This window comes from Phacochoerus africanus, chromosome 13 (genome assembly GCF_016906955.1).
Source record: "Phacochoerus africanus isolate WHEZ1 chromosome 13, ROS_Pafr_v1, whole genome shotgun sequence".
Classification (NCBI taxonomy): domain Eukaryota; kingdom Metazoa; phylum Chordata; class Mammalia; order Artiodactyla; family Suidae; genus Phacochoerus; species Phacochoerus africanus.
In genome coordinates, this window is record NC_062556.1 from 73,042,916 (window position 1) to 73,062,718 (window position 19,803).

Below are 19,803 nucleotides of genomic sequence, written 5' to 3' on the forward strand. Positions count from 1 at the left end.
GGAACCAGTAATGAACCAAATATAATGGGAACTAAAATAAAGCCCAAATATAGACTAAATGTGTATTAAATGGAATAAGCACTCCCACATACTTATGGCTGAAAGAAGAAATGTGCCTTCTCCCAGAGCTAAATAATAATAATTTCTATCTATACTGTTCTTTTTTGAACAATATTCATCCTAGAATAAAAACCATAAGATATAGGAAGGATATATAAAAACTGTAATATCTATAAATACAAATATGACATATGGTAAAGAGAAGAAAGATAAATAAAAGCAGACCTAAGTATGATGTAGATGGTGAGATTATTAGACAAGAGATATAGAAAAAATATGATAGATGTGTTAAATAATCCAACACAACCGACTGCCAGACAATTTGTGAGAAATGGGAAATTTCAGTAGAGAAATGAGCACAATGAAAAAGTCGATGTAAATGAAAAAAATACAATACTGAGATGAGAAATTAATGTGATAAATCTACCAACAGACTGGATATACAAGAGGAAAGAATCAGTGAACTTAAAGATAGATCAATAGAATTTATCCATATGGAGATACAATGAAAAACAAAAGTTAAAAAGAGAGAGGGAAAGGGAGATAGAAAAGAAAAAAAATGCATATGAGATTTGTGGAAAATACCATGCAGTTAAGCATATTTATTTTACCAATCCAGGAAAAAGAGGGCAGGATATATAACATCTGAGGAGATCACAGCTGACACCTCCTGCATCAATGCACATATCCCAGAAGCTCAGCAAATAAATTCAAATATGACAACTAGGTAAATGATAATAAAATTGATGATAATAAACAAAATGTGAATGGAAAATCTTAAAAAAGGAGCTACAGGAGGCAAAAGGCCACAACACACATAAATGGAATGTCTTAACTTCTCATCCCAAACAATGGGCGCCAAAAGACGACAGGACACCTTTTAAGTGTGGAAAGATAGCAAAATAAAACAAAATAGTCAAAATAAAATTATGTATCCTGAGAAATTATCTTTAAAATCAACACTAAATTTATTAGATAGATTCATCAAAAGAAAGCTAAGAAAAGTCAGAGAAGATCTGTTCCAGAAGAAAGACTAAAACAACTTCTTCAGGGTGAAGATAAAATACCAATTGAGAAAGAAGAAAAAGTCCCAGAAAGGGTAAATATCTGGGAAAATAAAAGAGTACTGTCAACACAAATACAGCAATTAAATATGTGGGTAAATATAACAACAAAGCTTCAAAATACATAAATCAACAATTGAAAGAGCTAAAGAAGGAGGCAGAAACATGTACAATCACATTCAGACATTAATTATGTCTCTCTCAGTAATTAATACAATTCAATGAAAAAATAATAAAGATCCAGAAGACTTGAACAACAGTATTAGCCACATTAGTGGAACTGACACTTTGTAGGAAATTATATCCAACTACTACAGAATAAGTGTTACTTGTGTTATACATAAAGAGCATTCCCCCTGGTAAATAACAATATCAGCCATAAAACCAGCTGTGATAATTTTAAAAGGATTGAAATCATATAAAGTATATCTTCTGACTACAATGATATTACACTAGAAATCCATAACAATCGCGTATCTAAAAAATTCCCAAGTTTTGGGGAGGTAAGCAACACGAGTTTAAATAACTATATGTAGAAGTGGCAGTCATAGAGAAATTAGAAAATATTTCAAACTGAATTAAAATAAAAATAAAGCATATCAAGATTTGAGGATGAAATTTGAGGGGTGAATTTTTCTTCTTTGAATGCCTACATTAGATAAGAAAAACGAAAATCAATTATCTACAATTCTATCAGAAGGAAAGGACAAACGAAACCCAAAATAAGTAAAAGGAGGGCAATTCGAATGTGAACATGTGAACGTCAGTAAGACAGAAAAGAGACAAACAATAAGGGAGTCTTGAGGACAAACTTAAGTCAGTACATTGAGAAACCAGCACGGAGTCTCTACAGAGCGTTAGTCTCTAGGAACTCTGCTTGTTCAACACTTCTCATACTTTGTTTTCACACTTTGCTCCGCCTCCCAGGAGCACCGTTTCTTGCCCCAGACTCCAGGGCAAAGAGCTTCCTTCTTCTGTGCAAAGATGCAATCAAACCCACTTGCCTGAGTAGCATCGAGTTTTCCCTCCTTTTTGGAGCCATTTCCTCCATTGAACATTCTTGTTCTCTGCTGCTCAATGCGGCAAGCTTTCAAAGGCCAGCGCTACACAGGCATTAAAAATGAAGCCTGCCAAGGCAGTAACATGATCAGTTCAAGAGGAAAAGTTGGGAAGCCCGATTATACGATCACCATGGCAAGCTGCATTCTTCAGTTCAGCTTTCTCAGTAACAAACTAGATGGAGTGCTTTGATCTCCACCTGCCTGTTTTCTCCACAGGTTTTAAACTCATAGGAGGGAAAAAGGTTTGACTAAAACCACAACAGTAGATAGGTCAGGTAGTGTGCTCCGCTTCTGCCCCGAGTCCCTCTGCCCGTCTTTGATCCTGGACCTCCGCCCTAACTTCACTGACAGTGCCTTCATACAGCCCTCCGCTTCTCTCCTCTACATTCTGTTGTAACCAGATAGCAGTTACTTGCTACATAAAGTGCAGAGAAGGAGGAGTCAGAGGAATGCAAAGGAAATAGACGTATATCCCCAGGTGAGGCTGACAGCATTACTGGAACCCTTACCAGCTTCAGGCTTTTTGATAAATATTAAAATGTGAGCAGCAGGGAAAAGCTTGAATTAGTGATGCCAACATTGGACCCGTCTACGAATCGTGAGTGCATACAGATGATGTTATTCCTGGATGTTATTTTAAAATTGCCTCCGTTTTATACAGAAGTGGTAGAATCGAGATTGAGTCAGGATTATGAAACATGTAGGAATTCAGGTGGCACGCCCCTCGATGTACACGCAAAATGGAATTTTCAAAGCAAATCATCCCTCAACACTCAGCTTGACTCCGTTGAAGGCAACAGGGCACTCTTTGTGACTTCTGAGGTCAGTATTCTGGAGCCAGAAAGAGCTGATGCAGATCCAACAGAGCAGTATTTGAATCCCATTACCGAGCGTAACTTTCAAGGGTCACAATTTCAGATCCTGCATTACTGATTCTAGTACAAAATCAGGGACGTCAAGGAAAGATGTTTCAAAGTATCCTGCAAACGGCTGCTCACGGAACCCAGAAGTGACTAACACCCACTGAGTAACAAAACTGAAAAGACTGTCAAGACATTGATTAGAAACTTGTGATTTTATTAATAGTCAGCTTGACTTAATTTCCTACTAGGATGCTATTTAATGGAGCTGATAAAGGGATGTGTTGCTTCTTGACAATTACAAACATGATGTTTAGACATTGCCCAAGGAGCATATGCAAAGAAAGCTACAGTCAAGTTGTCAGAGTTGTATGTATGTGTATTTAAACAAGTGTTTCTTGCCTAAAAGATAGAAGGATGGCAGTGTTCAGAGCGGCATATCAAAGATCTGGATTAAACTGACAAAAACAGAGAAATTCAGAGTTAAGGTTGTCATATCATATTTTAGAATCCTTCTGACATAAAATGAAATAAAACCACTAATATTTGAGGTCATATTTGTAAATACTGGCTTGTGGAATCTCTCTGAGTGCTACTATTCTTTCCCCAAATGTGTTTTCCCCTTCTTATTTACAACTTCCAGTATTCTGACAACAAATAGCACGTTTCACAAGGCATAGAGTCAGCCAGTTGAAATGTTTGATGTCATTGCATTATCTAAGGCAGAATGGAGTTGAATCACAAAACACATGGAAATCATTTCATCAAAGGACAGGACAAGAAAGGTGTCCTTGAATAGCTCAGCATATGATGAATTTAAACTGAACATTAGGAAATTGATCTCTAATGCAGGTGCCTCTCATTTAATTTTTTTCTCCAAGGTAAGGTCATTTGTGATCTATTGTATAAAACTGTCAGGAAATTAGGCTATTATCAAGTGTTTCTTCCTCACACACACACACACTCACAAAATCCTATTAGAAGATACTACTTGTATGTATAAATAGAACAAAGGTCATGTTATAATTATAGCACAAGTAGGATAGAATGAAATGAAGCTAATTATTCCTTTAAACACTTGTGAATAATGTTAACACTTGAGGGCACAATTGTCAACAGTAAAAATCTTTCTATTCTTATTTCAAAGCAAATACTAAGAGCATTTAGTGCTTTTAAAAACTACATGCCATCAACAACTGATTACAAAAACTCTCAATGTGCAAAACAAAACTATAATAAATATGTACTGGCATCACATGAGTAGATGCATTAGTATAAATATAAGCCATATGTATGTATATGTGTACATATAAACGTACGTATACACATGTGTGTGTGACAGAACGCTTCCTCTCCTATTCTCCAAGACACTGAATGCAAGGGAGTGTTTGTAGAAACGCAGTAATGCTAGCTCTAGAAAAGATGAGAAGTTAATGCTACTCAGAATTCCACCCCCAAGTTTAAGTTTTTTCCTGGTAGATATCAGCTATGTCTTAAACACTTTTTTCTCTTGGTGAATATCCTTTCGGATCTTAAATATTAACAATCGTAGCAGACATTACTAGCACTCACCAAGATTCCCTGGACAGATGGGTCCTTCTCTAACTCACTTGAGGCATGACCATGTATAGTAATGGGTTTGGGCCAATAAAGTGTCGGTGGAAGTAGTGTGTTTCATCTCTAAGAGGGAGCGTTTCAGAACCAATTCTTGAGTATCCGGGCTTCCTCTCCCTGAACCTAAAGTATTGTGTTCAGAAGGAGGTGTCACAGATGACAGCAGCTGGGTCACCTGAGCCAACACGTGGAAGACAGTGAGTTCCCTTGGTACGTCTCTGGAATCCCAGTGGATACTGAATGAAGCAGAATCACTTTTGTACTCTTAAGCCTTTTCAGATTTTGATGATATATATTATTGTGAAAAAAATTGTTAGGTTCCTTGTCCAGCTCATCCACCCCTCCCTTACTTTAAAATTTAGTATTTTAAAGCAATTTTCCCTCTACGGTGTGTACATGTGTTTGTGTAGTAGTAGTAGTAGTAGCAGTAGCAGTAGCAGTAGTAGCAGTAGTAATTGTAGTAGTGGTAGTAGCAGTAGTAGCAGCAGTGGGAGTAGTAGCAGTAGCAACAGCAGCAGCAGTAGTAGCAGCAGTAATGGTAGGAGTATCAATAGTAGCAGTAGCAACAGCAGCAGCAGCAGTAGCAGCAGTAATGGTAGTAGTATCAATAGTAGCAGTGGCAGCAGCAGCAGCAGTAGTAGTGGTAGTAGTAACAATAGTAGTAGTAGCAGCTGCAGTGGGAGTAGTAAATCTAAACCAGCCTTAAAATATGCTTTTCTTCATAAGTTTCATTATCTTTATTAGTATGTTTTATAAGTACATGATATGCATACATCTAGAAAAAGAATAAAAATTATGACTCTCCATATTTAATCTCAGAATATATTTATTTGTATAGAAACCTGAATAAACTCATCTTTATTCCTTAAAAAAATAGTTATTGACGTATGAATACAGGACGAAAGAATGGATAAAAAGATGGTTGGGTGGACGAATGGGATGTTAGCTATTTTATTATATGTGATAAGCAGATAAAACTGAATCTCCGGAACTCCTTAGCTTACAAAAGATGTCTCTCTGTATTTGAATTCTAAAAACACATTTACTTTCATTACCACGTACCTATTTTTAACCATAGTTTAAGTAAAAGACACTGCTGTTAAGCAATACTGGTAATTGGGCAAGTCTTTTTCTTCCTTCAGGCTACAATTTTGAAAGCAGGAATTAGATGTTACATCTTCATGTTACACTTCCCTGCAGGAAGCTACATGGAACCAGAGACAGAAGAAAGATTTCTGAAGCTAGGAAGAACTGGATTCGAACTGTTGTTACCCCACACTTGAATTCTGTGACACATTTAAATCCTTTAAGTAAGTTATTTAAGTTTCAGTTTTCTCATTCAAAAAAGGGAGGCAATACCTTTCATAAATATTTGTTTAAATATAATAATATAAAGCACCCAGCATACATTAGGAACTCCACAAATGTTAATTTTCTTTCTCACTATATCCCTCACACATATGCTTCACACAAAGCAATGTCTTTAAAGAAGTTAATAGATGAATTAATAAATAATTAATGCAATTACTTAATCCATTGTCATTTATGAAGTAATTTATTATTTGAGATAAAAATGTTTTAAGCTGAACATATGTTTGCCTGTTCAGCCTTGTCTGTGAACTATAAATTTCATTTTTCTCACTAGGGATTTCCCTAAAGGTTTGATGAATCTAAGTTATTTTCAAGACTTGGAGAAAAACAGGAGTTCCCATTGTGGCTCAGCTATAAGAAACCCGACAAATACCCACGAGGATGTGGGTTCAATCCCTGGCCTCGCTCAGTGGGTAAAGTATCCAGCTTTGCCACAAGCTGTGGTATAGGTGGCAGACATGGCTCGGATCCTAGGTCGCTATGGCTGGGAACTGCCATATGCCGCACGTGCAGCCCCAAAAAGAAAAGAAAAAAAAAAAGACTTAGAGAAAAAAATAGAAAAATTGAGAAATTGTGCATAAAAATCTAACACCTTTTTTCATAGAAAATAATATCTGCATGTTAGGCAAAGGAATCATGGCAATTAAACTAATTAATATTTCAGCTCAAGAATTTCAATGCCAATGGCATTTGGTAACCTCTTTTCTTTTTCTTTTTACTTCACACCCGTGACATATGGATGTTACCAGACTAGGGTGGAACTGGAGGTGCAGCTGGGGCCTATGCTACAGCTACAGCAACACTGGAACTGAGCCACATCTGCGACCTACACTACAGCTTGTGACAAGCCTGGATCCTTGACCCACTGAGCAAGACCAGGGATCAAACTTGCATCTTCATGGACACTACATCATGTTCCTAACCTGCTGAGCCACAGCCGGAACTCTGTATTTGGTAACCTCTTAAAAACAGTATAATCTTTCAGATTTGACCAATAGAAATGGGTGCATTGGGATGGAAATGCTATAAAATTTGGCTGTGATGATCATTTTACAAATACAAATATAATAAAATTTGTTGAGTTATATATAAAAAAAAAAGAAACCTGTGCAGAAGAAATTCAATCTTGCATCTATAACATCCTGGATCGACTTAAAAAGGGTCCCCTGCCTGGAGAAGTACAGTTTAAGATAGCATGTTGTTTGGGGGGAAATTATCAGATTGGTGGCCAAAAGTAAGGTCCAGCAATTCTGCATCCTGCTTATCTTGATGGAAATAAGACACAATATTACAGTACTAAAAAGAAGAGCTTGAACTGGCCAGTGAATTGAGAGGAAGGGCTAGGAGAAATTCAAGAGAACTTCTAGAATTAGTTCATACAGCAGGGTGATGAATTCCTTGTCAGAGAGCAGGAAGGGCTGCTAAGGAATGAAGTTCCCAGCTCCAGTGACTGAGTAAAAGAACTCTCGTCCTACCGTACTTCCAAACTCGGTTGAATTATTTGTCCTCAAAAGTTTTCTCCTTGGACCTTCCCTACTTACTGTCTAATCCTTCATACACTATAAAGGGTTAACAGGATTTGATGTGTAAAAACTGTATCAGTTGACAACCACTCAAAAAAGGCATTTTTTTCTAAAAAAAATTTTTTTCTGAAACCTTTTTCAAAGCAACACACAACCAGGAAGGGGAATGTTTCAGACTCTGCTTATCTGGATGTGATCCTTATGGATGGAAAGCAACTAGAAATTATACTCTGTCAAAGAAAACCCTGAATAAACATGAGACCATCGTTTTGCTATCCAGCTGCCCCCATTCCAAGATAAAGAACACAGACTTCTTCAGCCACACTTCATGACATATAAAAAACGTTACCTACGTTCAGACTCTCCCCTCCATACTCTGCTTACCTAGGATAACCTGTGGGTAACCAACAGGGAACCTCTTCAGACAAGGAGATTTGGAATTAAGTCACCAGGCCGGTGGTGTGTTAGAGCCAGCTCATCTTTATTAGGATAACCGTCTGTGTTCAGAATTTAATGATGCCACGAGAGTACGCTTAAGTCAGCCACAGCAGGAATGTTTACGCCAGAGGAATTAGCAAACGCTAAAATCCGGCCCTCCCAACCAATCCTGCCAGCCGAGTGTTCAGTGTTTATCAGCAAGGTACTGCACAGGCCACAAATAGAGAGCTGTGGTCATCCCTTCCATTCCAGTAGGTTGACGACAGGTGTCTGTAATTGACCCCAGACTCCATTAGACTTTGTCTTGTGATTATGCAAAAAGTCGCTCCACAACCAAGGCTTCAAGTTGCAACCAGCCGATGATTAGAGCTGGCTCCCAAGTATAAACCCACTTGGCAGTTTACTATTTCTACAGTATTTACAAGAGGCACTAACTTGGATAAATAATGACCATCTAGATAGTAGAATATGAGAAGGTCCTTGATCTTGATCCCAAGGAAAGTTCTTGTTATCCCCCTAATAACATCAAAAGTGTTTTATCTTCACGGAGAACCACAGGGTCTTCAATAGCACTTTCCGGTTACAGAAACTAGGTTGTTTACCAATTATGTTTTTAGCCAGTCTGACAATGACCTTCCTTTAAAAACTGCTCCAAAATGAATGCATTTTAGTAAAATGGAAGTTTCTGGGACTATGATGTGGTTCTTTAATGCTACACACTTCCTTTGATTCATTTGTTATTTAATGCTACACACTTCCTCTGATTCATGTCAGTTCAGTCTCATGGGTCAAGAGACCTCTTGGGATCTCACATCCACTAGTCAATTCCACCCACAGGGCAAAGGAGGGAGGGGACCCTGACCTCGGCCTCCTTTCCAAAATTAAAGTCTTCACTTCTTCTGCACCTCGGGTTGGGTTGGCGAGCAGAGAAAGTGAAATATTCAGATGTACCGAGAATCAAATGTCACTGGAAAAAATACTAAACAGTGCACTTTTGCAGAAGAAAAAGGAACCCAGATGAAAAAGCAGGCTGCAAGGCACTTTATTTTGTCCCCCACTGTAACCTTAATAGATGTTTTAGCTGAATACAGAATTCTAGAGTCACAGGGGTTTCTCTCTTTTTTTTTAACTAGGGTGCAGGAGAGAAGGCTAATTGGAATTTTATTTTGGATACTATTTTTCTGTCTTGTTTTTCAGAAAATACGTATTGATGTTCTGCAATTTCATTGTTCTGTGTCTTTGTGTGGATTTGTTTTCATTTTCCTTTCTCAGTACTAGGCCTGTACATTTGATCTGAAGGTTCATGTGTTTCTTCAGTTGTGGCAAATTCCCCACTTTTTTGAACATTATTTTTACCTTCTTTCTCCTCTTATTTGGGGCATATGTTAGAGTCCCTCAACCTACCCCCTTTGTCTCTGACTGACCCTTTTACATACAGCCTGTGTGCGTGCGTGTGTATATGTGTGCATGTATGCATGCACATGTGTAATTCTTTAGTATAAGCTTTAGCATATTCTCTATACTACATTTGGGGTGAATTCTCTCCTACACCTAGTCTAGAAATGATCTAGCAAGTATGTTGATATGACAATGACAGACCTTTCATTTCTACTATCTGTTTTTTTCTCCTGTAGCCACACATTTATTTCTGCATCTGCTTATTTTATGATCTTTCCTGTTCCTTACATGGACGCAGTGGTAGGCAAATCAATATCCCCCCCTACACACACCACCCAAAGACGCACATGCCCCCATCCCAGGAGCCTGTAAACATGTTACAGTGTATGGCCGCAGGGACTCTGGAGATGTGATGAGGTTAAGACTCTTGAGATAGGAGGACCGTCCCGGATTCTGCAGGTGGGTCAAAAGTGAGTTCAAGAATCGTGCAGGCGGGAGGCAGGCGTGTGAGAGACAAAGGAGATGCGAGGAAGCAGCGGAGGCCGGAGTGACGCGCTGTGGGGATGGAGGAGAGAGCCCTGAGCCAGGGAAGTCAGGAGTCCTCCGGCAGCCAGAAAAGGGAAGGAACCTATACCCCTCTGGAGCCTCCAGAAGACAAGGAGACCTGCCAGCCCTTGATTTTGGCGCGGAAAGACCCACGCTGGACCTCTTCACACCCACTGTAAGGTGGTACTTTGGGGTCGTTTTAAGCCACTACGCTCATGATAATTTGCAACAGCAGAAACAGAAGACTAAATCTAGTCTTTCTTTTTTGTTGTTGTTTTGAGGGTATCTAATATATTTTAAAATCTTTTAATAAAGATTCTTGCATATAGTCTTTTTATATTGTGCTATTTGTTCTAATATATGTATTTTATTTAGACTGATTAATCTTTGCTCTTTCTTTGTTGTTCATAATTTTACTCTTTCTCATTAGAGATACAGGTCTTACAGTTTTGCTTTTGCCTCCAGCCCTGAGGTCTCCATTCCAGAACTATGCTCAGAATAGTGCCACCTTTTCACTGGGGCATTGAAATATTTGGGTATCAAAGGGAAATCTCTCATCCAACAGGTGGGCAGGACCTCTCCCTGGCTTCCTCCTCTTCCACAACCTCCCTACCTTAGTCCCAGGCCATGGTCAACAGCACATCTCTTTTGCAGCATCCTTTCTCAGGCTGGGTAGCCCAAACCCGGTTTATTATTCTAAGCAGTGAATCTGTTCCCAGCTACTTGCCTTGTATGTGTGTATACATATGCTCGCCAGGACACAGAGGAGACAGGCTTGCCACTGCTTCCAGACCCTTTAGCTCTGCCTGTCTTCGCCCTTTCTTCCTGATCTCTCCCTCACCAATATGCTCATTTTGCTCTTGCTCATTTAAATTGTCTGTTTATACTCTATATTGTCTTATTTTTTTCTACAGTGGGGGGAGGCATGTCTCAAAACATGAGTCTTAAAAATATCATCATGAATAGATGCCTTTACACCCACTGGTTGGTAAGAGTTTCATTTGAAGAAGAACCTTGGTGAAAGACAAAAGAAAATAAGCTCTCTGTGGCAGCCAGGCAAAGTCATTCGCTTTCCCATGCCAGCAGAGTTGAGTGAGTGTAGTGCCTCCTAGAGCACCGTGATGAGATTGATCCTGAGTCTACACCGACTCTCCCTGGAAGTGTGCCATACTCTGTTCACGGTTAACAATCAAGGGTGTTGGGGGTGGGGGGAGGCGTGCCCCTCGCTCACGTAGTATATCTGCCATGCTGCAGACAGAACTCTGTTGGAACAGTTAGAGTTACTTATCTTCACGCAGTCATCAACACTGAATACATTAATTTTACAAGGGAATTTTTTATAAAGATACTAGGAAATCTTAAGTCCAACAGGAACTTGTTTTCGGATGAGTCAGGGTAGATCACCCCCCCACCCCCCTCCCATCAACAGTTCAATGAACAGGCATGTTGTCACTATGTCGGCAAAACCTCACAGAAATGGTGTTGGTACAAGAGTTAATGCACTGTCTCCTACAAGGCAGGAAGCTTCAAGTACAGTCTTCAAGTCAGTGGAGAATATATCATTACAAATTTAAAGTCCCTCAAACCTACGCAGGAGTCCAAGATCAATATTTTCATGCCTTTTACAGCGTTCCAAATGAATCCTAAAGAGGATGTTCTAAATACTTTAAATTTCCTCTTAGTCTTGTTAAACAAATAGCAACAACGAGATGTGGAAATTTGGCAGACCCAGCAATGTAAGCAGATCTGTAACAGCAGGCTATCTTTTGTGGTCAAGCAGTTTTCATATACTTTACACCTAAGGGACATATTCCTATGGGTCTTTGGGGATAGATTCATTTTTCTTCAAAGGGTGTGAATCTATACGTAGAAAAGTCTAGGTATCTCTATCTACACATGCAGTTCAAGTTAAAATACATAACTGTAAAGGCATATTAAAAGAACTTAGGTGATATTAAAATTAAAGACTGTTCATGCTTATTTCAGGTATCGAACACTTTTATCTGGAAGGCATCATCTGGACACTGATTTCAAAGAAGAAAAAAAACTGAAGATATATGTTAACTGAAATGATCATTGATTCAAAAACTGAACCCAGATTGAAAATTTGCTTAACAAAAGTTTAATTACTACAATATCATTCCCACTATGAGAAATGATTTAAAGATAATTAAAATATATAGCAAAATGCCAATATTCTTTTAATAATTCACAGCACGGTGATGGGGAAATTATCAGCGTAGTTATAAATAAAGTCATTTACAAGACCAGTCAGTCCATTTATTGGTAACCTCTCCTCACTTTATCAAGACCTGTAAAAATGAAAATACTTGCTTATACCTTTGACTCAGCTAAGGTGTAAGTGACGGTACATGACAAGCCTGAGGGCAAATGTTTCAATTAGTTAAGCAGTAACACTTCTGGGGAGTTCCCGTCGTGGCTCAGCAGCTAACAAATCTGACTGGTATCCATGAAGATGCAGGTTCGATCCCTGGCCTCGCTCAGTGGGTTAAGGATCTTGCGTTGCTGTGAGCTGTGGTGTAGGTCACAGACATGGCTTGGATCCCTCACTGCTGTGGCTGTGGTGTAGGCCGGCAGCAGCAGCTCTGATTCAACCCCTAGCCTGGGAACTTCCATATGCTGCGGGTGCGGCCCTAAAAAGACCAAAAAAGAAAAAGAAAAGAAAGAAAGGACACCTCTGGTACTTTTTTTCTCTTCATCCTATGTTTTACTACCCACTGGGTCATAATACAGTGAGGCACTGACTGACCATTTCTAATCTAAAGTGCTATAATTCCCTTTTAGTACTTTTGGCTCCATATTACAAATCTAATCTCAACTTTGTCATTTACTCTTAGACAATATAAATTCTCTTCATAAAGGAAGCAACATTGGTCCTCTCTTCTTTCGAATTCATCCACAGCCTTTTTTTCACTTTTGCTCCTCAAGGTGATTGCACTGAAAAGTTTTAATTAAAATACAAGGTTTGATTCCATCCCCTTCAGGGATTACTGAAATTAGGGAAGTGGAGGAAATGTGGGTTTAAAAAAGTATCCAGATCCTGAAGAAGACTTCCTCCGAGTTTCACCTGTCAGCTGTTCTTTTCTCCAGCATCACGTACCGTGTGTGTATGTGGGGGGGGCAGTTGCAGAGAAACACTGATGATGCAGAGTCATCACTGGAGCTGGTTTGATGCATATACATTGTAGGTTGATTTAATGCACACGTGTGAATGGGGGTGGACTTTCCAATAAAAGGTCTAAGCAATGGTGTGTGGAGAAAAGAACTTGTCACCTACTAATTTTATGAAATAAGCATACTACGCCCAGTTGTATGGCTGCATGTCCTTACAGTAGAAGCTGGGTTTCTACATGTGAGAGTGACAGCCAAGAAAACAGGCGTATTTTCCAGAGTCACATATCAAGAGCTATAGATGAGTGTCAAGCTCAGTGTAATAACCTCATCTGCATGATCTTTAATCTTCCATCTCTCTTTGATGAAAGATTCTTTCTCTCCTCTTACTTTCTCCTTCCTTCCCTATTTCACACCTTCCTATTTTTCCTTTCTTTCTACTCTTAGTGAGATGGCTTCCATATCAAAAGAAAAAGAAACCTGTGTAGTAACCCCTTCATGGTGGTTCCATTATTAAAAAAACAAACTGGTGACTGCTATGCATTGATCTTAGCACTTTGCTTACCCATTTAGGTGCTTTATACTAATGAATGCTCAGCCGCATTTGGTCCAAAAAGTCTAACATAACATAACAGAGAAAAGAATTACTTTGACACCGTATTATCTACATTCCCCTACTTTTCAATAAACTCTCCAAATTAATACTAGTTGCTTCCATTATATTTAAAAACTACTTTGACCAAAGAAAAGTGACTCAATCGATAGAAAGAGAAAAAGGAAAAGGAAAAAAAAAAAAGATCCAGTCTTTCTGATGTTCTAAGTGTACAGGGATAATCATTGGAAGAAAATAGGAAAACAATGTATTTAATTATTTATGGAATAGAGAATAAGAAATCAACCTTTCAGGGTTTTCAGCACAATCCTTAGCTTCATGGAAATCCAGCCTTGGCTCTGGTGTCACCACCCAGCCCTTCTCCGGGGCCTTTGGACTTTTCCTCATTATAAGGATTAGAGAGACATCTTATAGTCTTGAACCTTTGATACCTTTGAATTACTTGAGGACTTTTTAACAAGTTTGAGTTTATAGTTATTACCCACATTCCATTTCATTATACATAGCCCTAAACTCAAAGGCTGAGTTTCTATGAAAGAACGGTTTGAAGCTGTGTTCATTCATTTTCACAGTCAAGACTGCATGGAAATAATCTATTCTATCAGAACAGACGATGCCAAGCTTCATGCTCTGCTAGTGAGCGCTCTAGAAAACAGCGGGTTATTAGAGCTAAGAGGGAAATGAGAACGCAGAGGTAAAATGACCAGCCCAAGAGCGCACAGCTAGTAAGGATGCCTTCGTGGTGGATCGCAGATCTCCCTTCTGTTCCTTTCAAGATGTAACAACAAAAATACGAAGTCATCAGGGATAACAGGACGTTAAAGTACATCACGGTAAATTAATTTTAGGATTGTCTTGGCAGTTAGATCTGATCTGTTAAAATTACGTAGAAATGGTCAAAAGCTACGTCGAAACAAAACAAACCTAATGAAATGGAAAGTAGGGAAGACGTCCCCGTCCTTGACATCATGCTGGTAAATACGTGTTCTTGACGGCGGCCAGAATTTTGTCACGTTCACGCACGTCCTGTCTGTGGTCAGACACATATTTTTCTCTCTTTCACGTTAATGCACGTGAGTCGTCTTATATGTGCAGTGATGCAATCTCTCTTCTACTGTCAAACACCACCGAGAGAAGTTCCTCAAAGCAGAAGCAAGCAGGTGAAGTGGTGGCATTTAATTAGCCAAAAATACAAAAGCGCTCCATCTATTAATACCTGTTGATACAGCAAGAAAGGTGATGTTCGAGTGTCACCGGCCGCCGTCAGGAGGAACTCACCTCTGCGGCAGGTGACAGGGAGGCATGCTGCAGTTCTGCAACTCATTCCTCTCCCACAGGAGATAAGGGTTTCCCCACTCTTGGTGAAAGGACTGAGGACACTTACTTAGGACCATGCTTTGTGGAGAAGAGTCACCAGTCTGGATGGAACTGCGAGCGAAAGTGGCTTTCCATTTGGAAACCCTGAGATGTTACTGCAGTTCTTGCCTAAGAGCACTAAGCATCTCCCCCCAAGTGAAGCGCTCAAGGGTGCCGGGATCGCTGTCATGTTTATGGCAGAAACGTTCGCTCTCAGAAAACCTGGGTGCCGCAGGAACTTGGAAAAGCAATGACAACAACTACCCAACTGTGCCTCTGCAGAAAGCGCCTCCAGTGTGTGCTGAGTACCTACACGGGGCAGTGGGCGGCGGGCAGCGGCCAGTCTGAGGCAGCTCTAGGACCACAAGGGCCTTCTCAGCCCTTCTACTAAAGTGAAATAGGTGTACAAGGCATAGCCTAAACTAAGACAGGCTGCAGCAGACAGAGCATACAAAAGCAGATCTGGGACAAGAATGCACGAAGGCCTAGTTTCTACTGAGGGAAAAACAGAGTATCAACATTTAGGTAATTTCTAGGCTGATAATTACAACCCCAATTTGTTAGTACATCTATTTGGGGTGTATTGTTTAAAGCTCAATTCAAGCGGAACAGTCATATTTCACAAAGCTCTGATTATGCTTATTTATGACTGTTTATATTGTTTGGATAATGAAATCCATGGCAAGAGTTCAGGGACCCAGGAACATAACTGCATTTCCCCTGCAGAGGCACAGCTGGGTATCTGCTGTCATTCCCTTCCAAGTACGTACAGTCTCCAAGTTTTCTGAGAGTGAATATTTCCTCCATAAACATTACAGCCATCACGGAGCCCCCTGAGGTGCGTCACTCGGGGTAAGATGTTTAATGCTCTTATACAAGCCTTGCAATAACATCTAAATATTTTCCAAATGCAAAGCCACTGTAGCTTCCAATTCAATCCAGACTCTTCAAAAAGCATTTTCAAATGCCATTTTTCACACACATGCGTGCGTGTGAGCACACACACATACACGCTCACCCGCCCCACTGCACAACTGCCCTGTAGTAATTGTATTTTACTAGAAGAAGCAAAGGCGGCAACAGAATTGTGAAGACTTGGTCTTAAAGCTTTATCTGAGGATTTGCCAGTGTAAAAGACCCAGATTTTCTGAAAATGAGAACACAGATTCTAACGCAAGGAAGGGATCGGTGCCTTACATGACTAGATGGAACAAGAACAGTAAGTGACCCACAGAAGAGAGACGAGAGAACTTGGATGGTTTCAGAAGACATGATGCTCGAGGCAAGAGTCTTCACCAGCCCAGGGAGCAACAGGAACTAGAAGAAACCCATTATATACCATGTACATCTGGAACATAGGAAAACAAAATATCAAACCATTTGTAACTCATATAACATAATATGGATTCAATATGTCTAAAGTTATTCTTCTGTGATCGCTATCCCATCCTTAGCAAGGAAATGCCCTTGGACTGTGACATACACACACCTGGACTCTATGGGTGTCATCCCACTAAGAAAGTCAAGATTTCGATGCAAAAACTGGGCAAAGCATAGCAATATCCCTTAAAGAAACTTCCTGGCACACTTCTATCTAAGTGCTTCTCAAACAATTGTCTTACACAGTCCCACAGCACATCTTTTATTACAGGAGAATGATTAATAGCATCTCCTTTTCCTCTCCGTTTTGTTCTGGTTCCGAAAGTAAATGATGTGGTAACTATACTCAGAGCCAAACGATTTCATGGTGTCTTCATTTCACACTGAGTACTGAAAGTGCTTAAATACTACCTCTGGCTTGCAAACTTAAAAGGAGGCCCAAGAATCACCTACAGAAAGTGTTTAAATATAGATTATTGGGGAACAGTCTTAGATACTATGATAAAAAACTTCTGAGGAGAAAGGATTTGGGGATGATCTGGAGCAGGAAGTGCTAGGAATCTGTCAACTGCAATTGCACTGGCAGAATCTGATGTAACTATTTTGGAACTTGGCAAATCTATGGAAAACTTGGGGGGGCTTGGATAGTAAACTGTTGTTAATTTCAGTTGCTACAAGTTCTTAGCACAGTAAAAATAACCCACCCTCCACTCCTCAGTGGCACGTGCACAGCTGTGCATATCTTCCTTGTACACAGCTTGCTAATAAAGCCAGCGTGGGCATAAAAGGACCCAGAAAAATAGAGGATCTGTGCCCTGACTGCCAATTGCTGCTTCTGGTCTCGGAAGTGAAGACCAAGCAGCAGCGGCCATTGCTCTTACCCCTCCCCCACTGTTGCAAGCCCCTCCCTTCCAGCTGGAGTCATTTCCAGGGTATTAAAAAAGCCAACATTTTCCTCCCTAGTGGCTGTTCCTTTTGTTTTCCCTTTTCCCTTTTGTGAACAGGTCATCAAAGACCAGAGCATTCAAAAGTAACCACATATTCAGCCAGTCCCTGACCTGTGATGCTTCAAATTAATGATTTTTTCAACTTTATGATGGTGCAGAGGTGATACACATTCAGAACTGTACTTCGAATTTTGATCTTTCCTGGGCTAGGCATATGTGGTCCGATACTCCTGTGGTGCTGGGCAGTGGCAGCCACAGCTTGCAGTCAGCCACGAGAGTCAAGAACTGATGCAATTACCACCAACCTGCACCCAATCATCCTGTTTTTCATTTTCAATACAGTATTCAATAAACTATATGAGATATTTGACACTTTATTTACAAAGTCTTAGGTGATATTGCAAACCTGTAGGCTAATGAAAGTGTCCTGAGACATGCAAAGTAGACCAAACTAAGCTATGATGTTCTGTAACTGTGGTGCACTGAATGCATTTTCAGCTTCGGATATTTTCAACTTAGGATGGGTTTATCAGGCTGTAACCCCATTGTGAGGTGAGGGAGATCTAAAGAGGAAAATTAGAGCATCATTATGCATGTCCTGGGACCCAGGAAAGACTTCAAAAGAATATAAGTTTACAACTCAGGCTGATACTCTGCACAATCTACAACAATCAGAAAACAAAAGCAAAATAAAATTAAAATAGCACACCCGGAGTTCTCGTCGTGGCGCAGTGGTTAACGAATCCGACTAGGAACCATGAGGTTGCAGGGTTCAGTCCCTGCCCTTGCTCAGTGGGTTAACGATCCGGTGTTGCCGCGAGCTGTGGTGTAGGTTGCAGACGCGGCTCAGATCCCACGTTGCTGTGGCTCTGGCGTAGGCCAGTGGCTACAGCTCCTATTTGACCCCTAGCATGGGAATCTCCATATGCCGTGGGAGTGGCCCAAAGAAATAGCAAAAAGACAAAAAAAAAAAAATAGCGCACCCCAGGGAAGGGAGAGAATATGATTTCCAGAGGTATTACATTATTAGATTCAACTGTCCAGTTTTCAACAGCAACAAAAAGTCACAAGGCATACAAAGAAACAGAAAAGTATAACTAATTCCATGGAAAAAATAAATCAATGCAAACTGTCTGATGGTGGATCTACTAGACACATATTTTAAAAACTGACTTAAAGGTGCTTTATAAACAAAAGGAAGATGTGGAGAAAGTGATGAAGGAACAAAATGGAAATATCAATAAAAAGAAAATCCCAAAACTAAGTTCTATAGCTGAAAACTTCAGTAATTGAAGTGAAACATTCACTGGAGGGATTTAAAGTTGGAAGGGAGCAAGCAAAAGAAAGAATTGGTGAACTTGAGGATGAGGAAAATGGAAATTACTGAGTCTGAGGAAGAGAAGTATAAAGATTAAGCAAGAGCAAAAGAAAAGAGCCTAAGGCACCTGTGGGAGACTATTAAGTGGACCAACATGGGCTTGAGTATTGACCAGTTTGAATACTGAAAATAGCATTAATTTTAACACTCCCATGCTCCACAGTAGTCACATATACTTTGAAAAAAATATTTTGAATACATATTTAAAGTGATCATTCATATTTTATGTACTAACATGGTATTAGATTTAAATAATCATTTCTAGGCAAGGATTTATTTCTCCAGGACCATTCTTCCTACATTTTTGTTATTCTTTACATCTTTGCACTCATAACACCTGATAAATGCTAAGAGTAGGGTGCTCATGCTCTGTCTTTGTAAATGTCTCTCTCTGTCTCTGTCTCTCTCTGTCTCTCTCTCTCTCACACACACACACACACACACACACACTGAATCCATCTCTCACCTGCTTCTGAGCACAGACATTGTGCTTATGGCTGAGGCAGCTATTCACATCTAAAACCTTTCAGGAGAAGTACGAGGTTACAAAGATTTTAGTTTCATATTGAAAGTGTCTTGATAGCATGTATCCTTAAACCTGGGCCTTGGAGGATGGAGTAATTTGGGGAGGAAATAGCTGAGCATTCTGGATTTATCACTAAGCTGCCATACAAACACTGGGAGGGTCTGGGGGAGGGAAAGGAAGAAGTTGAAGAGAAGAATCAAGTGCAATGAATAGCTTGCAATTACAAATTAGGTAATTGGCATGGAAACATTTGCTTTAATTTGAACATCTACTATGCATTCTGAATTCATGACTGTCTGTTTGTGTCAATGAGTCCCCATTTCTTGTTCCTTAGTTGCTTTAAAAAATAATTATCTTCAGCTGGAGGAAGATATTGTATGTGATACATCACTTAGTGGAAACCACATCACACATATAATGATAACCCTTTGTGTTTTGGTTATCAGATATGTTAGAAAGCCTAAAAAAGGAAAAATAAATTCCCAATGCCTGACAAAGGAACTGATGACTCTTGAAATGATGGAATAAACCTCTTA